Source organism: Galeopterus variegatus, unplaced genomic scaffold (genome assembly GCF_000696425.1).
Source record: "Galeopterus variegatus unplaced genomic scaffold, G_variegatus-3.0.2 Scaffold391, whole genome shotgun sequence".
NCBI lineage: Eukaryota > Metazoa > Chordata > Mammalia > Dermoptera > Cynocephalidae > Galeopterus > Galeopterus variegatus.
The window spans coordinates 646695-656254 of record NW_007726502.1 but is presented as its reverse complement, the minus strand read 5'-3'; positions in this window follow the sequence as shown (position 1 = coordinate 656254).

The window sequence follows — 9560 nt, the reverse complement described above, 5'->3', positions numbered from 1 at the left end:
GGGGGGGGGGGGGGGGGGGGGGTGGCTCTGTCGAGGATTGGCATTCTCTACGGGTCTGTAATTAGTAAAAAACTGATATGCTTTCTCTTCACAGTTCTCCAAGAAAAGTAGCATTTTGTGTGGAGACTGGTACAAACCAGAACCCAGTGGGGCATATTGTCCAGAGTGCCTCAAAGCCTGTGGGATGGCAACGGAAATAACTGGCTTTAACCCAAGGACCAAGCCATGTTCCTAACAGAACTTCAGGACAACTTTGCCCATCTGGGAAGGAAAGGAGTCCCTGAACTAAAGCCAGGTTGTTCAGGGAGAAGACTAGAGAATGAGGTTGGAAAAGGGCTGAACTAACATAGTTTTGGAGAGCTTGACAGAAAGAGTCATCACAGGAACAATGCAAGAATGACCTGGCTGAGCTTGGAAAGAGGAATACCAAATTTTCCCACTCATCTGTGGAGGCTAACAAAGTGGATGTCATAGAAGCAGAGAGCAGAAGGGTGGCCACTAGGTACTAGTAAGGGGAGGGGGTGGGGAGATGGGGAGAGGGTGGTCAATGGATACAACACTGTACAGAGACAGGAAGAATAAGATCTAGTGTCTATAGCAATATAGGGAGACCACAGCCAACAACAAACAACTGTATAACTTCAACTAGCTAGTCAAAAGGATGTTGAATGTTTACAACATAAAGAGGTGACAAATGTTGGAGGTGACAGATATGCTCAATACCCTGCTACGATCATTGCACACTGTATAAGTATACCCAAATATCACATTTACTCCATAAATGTATACAATTATCATGGGTCCATTAAGAAAAATAAATTAAAAAGAAAAATTATCAGAGACAGAAGCTGATTAGAGTTCACCAGAAACTGGTGGGAAGGAATAATGGGTACAGAGCTTGTTTAAAATGAGGAAAAATTCTGGAAGTAGATAGAGGTGATGGTCACAGAGCATTGCGAAAGTAATTAATTTCATGGAATTGTATGTTTAAAAGTGGTTAAAATGGCAAAACGTATACATATTTTACCACAATGAAAAAAAGAATGAGCTGGATGACCCAGCAATTCCTCTTCTAGATATATAGAAAGAAATGAAAACATATAAAACATGTATTCACAAACAGAAAAAATGTACACAAATGTTAATGGCAGCATTATTGGTAACAGCCAACAGTAAAAACAACAGATGGCTCCCTCTGGTCTCTTTTATAAGGGCACTAATCCCATTTATAAGGTGTCCACCCTCATGACCTAATCACCTTCCAAAGGCCCCACCTCCTCATACCGTCACATTGGGGATTAGGCTTCAACGTGTGAATCTGGGGGGAACACAGGCATTTGGACCATAGCAGGTGCTTTCCAGGGGAGATGCCTATTAGACGTCCAAATTAGGTTTACAACACATCCTAACATCTCTATCTTTTTTATCATTCTTGCCCTCTCCCCTCCCCAGTCCATTCTCCACAAGGCAGCCTGAGGCCTCTCTAGAAAAATTAATAAATAAATAATCAATTACCCATAGCCAGTGACTCTTAGTCCAGTGGCAAAAACCAACTTCAACCTAGATTAAGGAAAAGAGGGACTGATTAGCTCAAGCCAAAGGGAAGTGTAAGGGAATGTACATCAAGTGCAGCTGGATCCATGTGTTCAAACAATGTTGTCAGGTCACCATCTCACTTTCTTTCTCTCTTGTCTGTGTGTTCCTCATTTTCAGGCAGACTCTACCATAGCTGCAAAGACAGTGCCCAACATTTCTAGGCTAACCTGGTCCTTAATACCTTTGACCTCAGAATAGGAAGTTTCTCTCTCTTCCAGCTCCAAACAGTCCCTGAAAAAGAACTCACATGTCCACCGCTAGACCAATCATGGAGGGGTCAGCGGGGGTCTTACATGACCCCTATGGTGAGGGAGGGGTGGGACCATGTGACTGACAGTCCCACCATGACAGGGAGGGGCAATTCCTGAAAGCAACTTTTTTTAACCAAAGGGGAAAAGATGCCAGGTAGACTAAACAACAGATGTCCACCAGGAAGACCCAGTAATAAAATAAGTTCATACTCACTGCTAGCATATTTCCAAGGAGGGGAACATGAGTCAAGGCAGAAACTGAATTAGGTTATGCAAGAAACAAAAGCAGGAAGTTTTGGAAGAACACAATTTGCCTCAAGGAAATTCTTCTAGGGCCTTAATTACTCCAGAGTCACTCAGGTTTACCATTCCAGTAAGCTTTAGAGAGAGTCAGGGTGGAATTGGGGAGCTAAGATAGATTATTAAAAATATATGATACAAGTACTTATTTTTAAAATGCAGGCAATAAAATGGTACATAGTAAAAACTAAGTCTCCTTCACATCCATTTCCCAACCCTCATTGCTAAAGCAGCCAGTGTTGCCCCTCTTTCTTCTGACTCTTCCAGAGTTGCTCATGCATGCACAAGAAAATAAAATCTCCTTCGGGAAAAATCTTCTCCAGAAGCCTCTCCCAACAGACCTCCCCTTCCACCTCATTTGCCGAGGTTGCCTGACATGCTCATTCAAAAATAATTGTGAGTAAGAAAAATGTGCAATGTTAGAATCCCCTGGTATTTTTAAAAATATTAGATGGACGGGCACAATTAAGTCAGAAACTGAGTCAACAGGTCCATAGGCAGTGACAACTGACACAAAACTAAAAACTAGGCCTGGGTCAGCTCCCACAGAAAAAGAAGAAAATGTAGGGAAAGGAGCAGAGCAGCCACAGTATCCCACCCCATAAATGTAACAATCCTACTGAGGTTATTTACTATTACATAAATATTTGTTTATGCATATTTGTGCATACAAGGGTACTTCAAGAAGTTCGCGGAAAAATTGAATTAAAAGATAATACGAATCCTTCCATGAAGTTTTTGAAGACCCCTTGTATAATTTTTTAATCAATAGCATTCCAATGTGTAGGCATACTTTTTTACAGTATCCTTCAATTCTTATTGAATTCAACCATGATTATATACTCATAATCTTCCAGTTCTACCAATTGCTATGGCAGGGATAAGCAAACTACAACTAATGGGCCAAATCTGGCCTGTTGCCTGTTTTTGTAAATAAAGTTTTATTAGAACACACACACACACACACACACAAAGAAGTGGAGCAGAAGAGAAGAACAAAATGGGTAGAGGAAGAGTGGAGGAGTGAGAGGACAGGGATGAGAAGTGGCAAATATGTCATCTTCCTTTGGGGAACTTAAATAGCAGGTCCCCAACTCTGTTCTTCCTGTTTTATTCATTAGAGAAATATGTATTGAACAGGTATATGCTGGATGATAGGGTTACAGCTGTGAATGAAACAGACATGTCCCAGCCCCCTGGAGCCCAGAGTCAGGTGGAGGAGGAAGCTATTAAATATGTTCATTCATTCATTTATTCAACAAGATTTACTGAACACCTGCTATCTGCCAGGCCCTGTGTTAGGAGCTGGGATATAACAGTTAGCAAACAGACAGAAGTTCACATTCTAAAGGAGGACATGCAGACAATACACAGAACAAAAAAGTAAAGACTACAGTATGTAAGAGATAAGAGATATGAAGGATAGGAAATATGGAGATATGAGAGATATAAGGATAAGAGATATAGAGGGAAAAACCAAGCAGGCAAAGAGGATAGAAGTGTTGGGGAAGGTTTTGCAATTGTAGTAGCATAGTCAGGGCGAGCCTCACTGAGAGGATGTTTGAGCACAGACCCAGAAAGAGGGAAGAAGCCAGACATGCAATTATTTGAATTAAGAACATTCCAGGCAGAGAAAACTGCGCATGCAAAGGCCTGCCTGGAATGTTCAGGAACAGGAAGGAGGGCACGTGGAAAGGAGTGATGAGGAGGAAGGGGAGGGGGCGAGCTCGAGAGTCCCTCGTGGGGAGATGAGTCTGCCGGTCCCCGTGAGGACTTTCATTTTTACTCAGAGTAGGACAGGAAGCCATGGAGAGTTTCAGGCAAAAGAGAAACATGAAATACACAAGTAACCATTTTTACAGAGTATATTTATTTCTTACAGCCTCTGTAACAAATAACCACAGATCTAGTGGCTTAAAACAACACTATTTTATCATCTCACACAGGCCTCACTGGCTAAAATCAAGGCGTCAGCAGGGCTGCAGTTTCTTCTGGAGGCCAGCCACATTCCTCAGCTCGTTGCCCCTTCCCCCATCTTCAAAGCCAGCATTCACATCCCTCCAACCTCTGCGTCCTCTAGTGGCTTAAAACAACACTATTTTATCATCTCACACAGGCCTCACTGGCTAAAATCAAGGTGTCAGCAGGGCTGCAGTTTCTTCTGGAGGCCAGCCACATTCCTCAGCTCGTTGCCCCTTCCCCCATCTTCAAAGCCAGCACTCACATCCCTCCAACCTCTGCGTCCGTCATGCCATCTCCTTCTCTGACTCTGACCCTCCTGCCTCCCTCTTTCACTTCAGGACCCCTGTGGTTACACTGGGCCCACCCAGATAATGCAGGATAATCTCCCCATCTCAACATCCTTAACTCAGTCACATCTATAAAGTGCCTTTTGCCATGTGCAGTATCATATTCACAGGTTTCTTTGGAAGGCCATTATCGTGCCTACCACACAGAGCTATAAGTACTACAAATGGGGACAGAATGCTACGAGGGTGTGGAAGTGGGTGACCAGACCTAGCCCAGGGGTGAGAGGGGGAAGGGACGTAGGGGGAAGGGTTCCTTTCCAAGGAAAGTCCCCTCCAGCCATCCTGGTAGTTGCTGGTTGATCCTGCTGCTCCTGGCTCTCTCCTGCAGCTGTAGGATTCTCCCCGTCCCTCTTCCCCACATTCATCCACTCCAGTTCACGTGAGGCCCAGACACAGTTTTCTCCCTTTACCCTCCCAGGGCCGGCCTGGGTGATAACAGAGGATGAGGACCAAGAGTGTCTTTTATGGCTTCCATGAAGAGGGTCTCTCTCGGAGCCTACAAACACCAGCACTGGGGGGCCCTGACTGGTTTCCACAAGGCTCCCTCCACCATCCTGCCACCCCTTGGATTCAAGGATAGAAGAATCCTCTCTCCCCCCAATCCCAATGCCAGTATGTGAGCCTACATGTCACCCCACCATGACTGAGTGGGAAACTCCATCCCACCCACAGGGTCCTGAAAACAAACCAGTCCTAAGTCAAAGTGAGGTTTCTCAAGGCTGGGCCATCCCCTCCTAAACATATCCTATGGCCAACAGCAATAGTCAAGCCTGGAGTCAAATTTTAGGAAGCATTTCTCTAATCCTCTCAATCCTGCTAGCAATGCACCAGTTTTCATTAGGAGACAAGACCACCTGTGAGCATACCACACGTTATAGTGACTGCACAATTCTCATGGGTTGGCATTTGCTTTATTTGGGGAGGGGGATGACACACCCCAGGAATCTGATCCAAAAATAGCCAATGTCTCCAACTCCAGCACAAACCAAATGTCAGTTATTTCAACAACCAAATAAACTATATATTTTTTAAACTTGAAGTTATTTTTTGGTGGGTACACTAGTATGTGTGAGTTTGTTGATGTAAGACAGGGATCAGCCAAATTTTTCTGTAAAGGGGCAGATAGCAAATATTTTAAGCTTTGAGAGCCATATTGTCTGTGTTGCAACTACTCAATTGCGCCTTGTAGCACAAAAGCAGACATAGATAATACCTAAAAGAATGAGCATATCAGTAAAACTTTCTTTATGAACACTAAACTCTAAATGTCATATAATTTTCACTTGTTGTGAAGTATTATTCTTCTTCCAATTTTTTCTAATGATTAAAAAATGCAAAAACTGGCTGGCTGATTAGCTCAGTTGGTTAGAGCACAGCGTGGTAACACCAAGGTTATAGGTTCGGATCCCTGTACCAGCCAGCCACAAAAAAGTAAATAAATAAGAAAAAGCTATTCTTAGTCCATGGACCATGCAAACAGGCAGCAGGCTGGGCTTGGCCAGTAAGATATGCCTTACCAGAGATTCATACACAAACCAAATGCATCTGGGTGGGGAAGCCCAAGGAACATGTAGAAACCTTTGAGACCAGTAAGGGATCACCCCTGTGATGACAGGTACATTTTTGTTAAACAGAGACAGGAATGAAGTTTACCATTATGAGAGAAAAAAGTTTAAAAATGAGTTGCATTGATTCTAAGTGGTATTTGAGGATAGAAAAGATGTTTCCATGGTGTAGTAATTTTCATAATTACTTTAATTGTTATAAATACATTAACTGTCTGTAATTAATAAGATATCAGCCCACATGCCATGTGGCCTTGGGCAATTTACTAAATCTCTCTGAACTTCAGTCTCCTCAGCAGTAAATGGAGGGAAATAATAGTACCTGTTGTTTAAGAAAGTTGTCAGGATTAAATAAGATAAATGCCTATGAATGGCTTATCACAGTGCCTGGAACACAGCATGCACTTCTACAGTGTAGATTGTTACTATGATTGCTATTTTTTGATACTACTCCACATTGCTTTTCAAGTGTAACCACTGAGAAATGTAAGACTGGGGAAGAGAGTATAATACTTAACACATGTCAACAGTCACATACCTGCAGCCAGACTGCAATACAATTTATTAAGGAATGTTAAAAGTCACTCTCCTTTATATTGCTTTTTCATTTGGAAATCAGGTGCACAGAATTGTTCTATTCATAATCCTTGGCTCATGGCATACTCTTACTAGTGGTTTGTGCACAGTGTGCCTTTGTGTTGTAAGTAGTTTCCAAGCATCTACAAAACCACTTACCCAAAACAAAAGCTAGAGACTTGGCAGTAGCCAACCCCTAACCATATGGTTTATCCTGCTAGGTAACCATAATCCTGAATCCAATATTCATCATTCTCTTGCTTTCCTATTCATATGTTTTATTGTATTTGTATGCATTCCTTGAAAGTGCATATTTTTATTTTAATTGCTTTTAACTTAAGGAGATATGAAGCGCACGATCCTTTGGATACCTGCTTTTTTCACTTAATATTATACTCTTACATTCAACCATGTTGTCGCACGTCACTGTAATTCATTGTTCTGACTGCTGGCTAACTAATATTCATGGTTTGGATATGGTATTCAAGGATAGAAAAGGTGTTTTCATGGTGTATGTAGTTGTCATAATTACCTTAATTGTTATAAATACATTAATTGTCTGTAATTATTGGGGTATCAGCCCACATGCCATGTGGCCTTGGGTGATTCACTAAATCTCTCTGAACTCCAGTTTATTCATCCGCTCTCCCATTGATGGGAATCCAGATTTAAGCTATTATGAAAAACGCTGCTATGAACATCCTTGTACCTATCTCTGGTTGTACACGTGCAAGAGTTTTTCTTGAGTATACATATAGGAGAAAAATCGCTGGGTCACAGAATATGTGAATATTCAGCTTGAAGAAATAATGCCAAACTGTTTTCCAAAGTAGTTACATGATTTTACACTTTCACCAGCAATGTATAAGCATTCTATATGTTTATAATCCAATGCTCAAGACTTCTTGAAAGGAAATTAAAAACATTAAGGAGAAAGAGTTTTAGTATAAGGATCAAAGGAATCTCATAGAAACCTAGAGTAGGAAATTCAGCTAACCAGCTACCTGGCTCTCTCTCTCTCTCTCTCTCTCTCTCTCTCTCTCTCTCTCTCTCTCTCCCCCTCCCCCCTTCCCTCTCTCTCTCTCTCTCTCTCTGTCTCCTCACTCTGGGTGCAGATGATCTCCCATCTCTGCTTCTCTCTTTCTGGGTGTTCATTTCCTCCCTCTGCAGGCCAGTGTCCTCTGAAAGACTCCTTGTGTCTGTCTCTTCCATAACTTAGACTCGCCCTTGACTTTGGGTTCCACAGCGTCAACTCTAACCCAGATCCTGCAGTATCTTACAGCTCCAGTAACCCCACCTGCTGTTAATTCAGATTTCAAAGAGAAGAGATCCACATGACCTAGCTGGGGTCAGGCATCCATGCCTGGTCCAGTCATCTGTGGCTAGAGGATCTTGGTCACTTGGGCCAAACATGACTATGTAGGTCCACACCTTTTGCAGGCACTGTGAGGCAATTCCAAAGAAAGAATTACAGGTGAGACACATACCCCAAAGGTGTTTTCCACACCTGCATTTGCTCTCCCTAAACCATAAGAAGCCAAACCAGATACACACTGCCAGTTACCTTCAGGCAAATAAACTAGTAATTTCTCCCTAAGTATTGCAAGATATGAGGCAAAGAAATTAGCACACTGTCTCATCTTACCATGTAATTCTTACATGGTAAGAATTAAGGGAAAAGACTCTCTTATCCAGGACAATGGGCTATGCTTAGGCATAAGTTCCTAAGTCAACACATAATTCAAAAAAACAAGCACAGTCAAAACTACCCATTGCCATAAAATACAATTTGAGGATACTTCAAAATGATTATGGAAAGATTCATATTATCTTTCAATCTATTTTTCTACAAACTTTATGAAGTACTCATGTATGTGGTTTTATGTCACAATCTTGTATGGCAATCCATACATCTAATTGTTAATGTATATCATATGATAAGATCATGAAAAAGAGTGCTGTACACTTCTGATGGATAATCTTCCTAATCTCATGACCACACAATTCACACTATGATTTTTCCTTTTTTTGGAGTCTATAATTAAATTCAAATAAGTTAAATAAACACACATTTGATGTAACTCCAGTGGATCAGAATCTAAATGCTTACAGCATCTCTATCCTCATGGAAAGCTCAAGAAAACCACATAAGCTACACACTTACCATGTTTCATGTCTTGAGATATTAAGTAATGATATTATAAAACCATCACAATTAGAAAGACATTTAAAAACTAAGTATCTCGGGCCGGCCCGGTGGCACACTGGATGGTGCGCCGCTTGGGAAGCGCCCGAGGGTTCGGATCCCACATGCAGACCGGTTCCCGCTCACTGGCTGAGCAAGGTGCTGGCGCAACACCGACGGTTGCGATCCCGTTGCCGTCCGGTCCGGTACGGGGGCAACACTGAGGGTTGCGATCCGTTGCCGGACACGGAAAAAGACAAAAAGGAAAAAAAAAATGGAAAAAAGGATGAAATGGACTTTAAAAATACATTATTGAAGTGTAATTTACAATAAGCTGCGCATACTAAAAGCACAATTTGATAAGTTTTGACATACATACACACCCGTGAAGCCACCACGCGATCAAGACCCGACCCTCAAGTGTCTTTGTGCCCTTTGTAATCTCTCCTCCACCCCTTCCTGCTCCCCCTTCCTTGAGCAACTACTGATTTGCTTTCTGTCATTATAGATTTGTTTGCATTTTGTAGATTTTTATATGAAGGGCATCATACAGCATGGATTCTTTTATGGTCTGGCTTCTTTCACTCAGCATAATTATTTCATGTTTCAAGATAACTATGGTGAAAATTGAAGATGAAATAGTGACAAAGTTAACTTTTAAAATAACATTTTGTTTGTGGTATAAAATATTTTTGCTCTCAGATTGCAGAGATTTGTCTTTATGTTCTGGATGCTAGCTTTTTTTTCTTTTAGGTTGAATTTAGGTTTTTAAAATTCA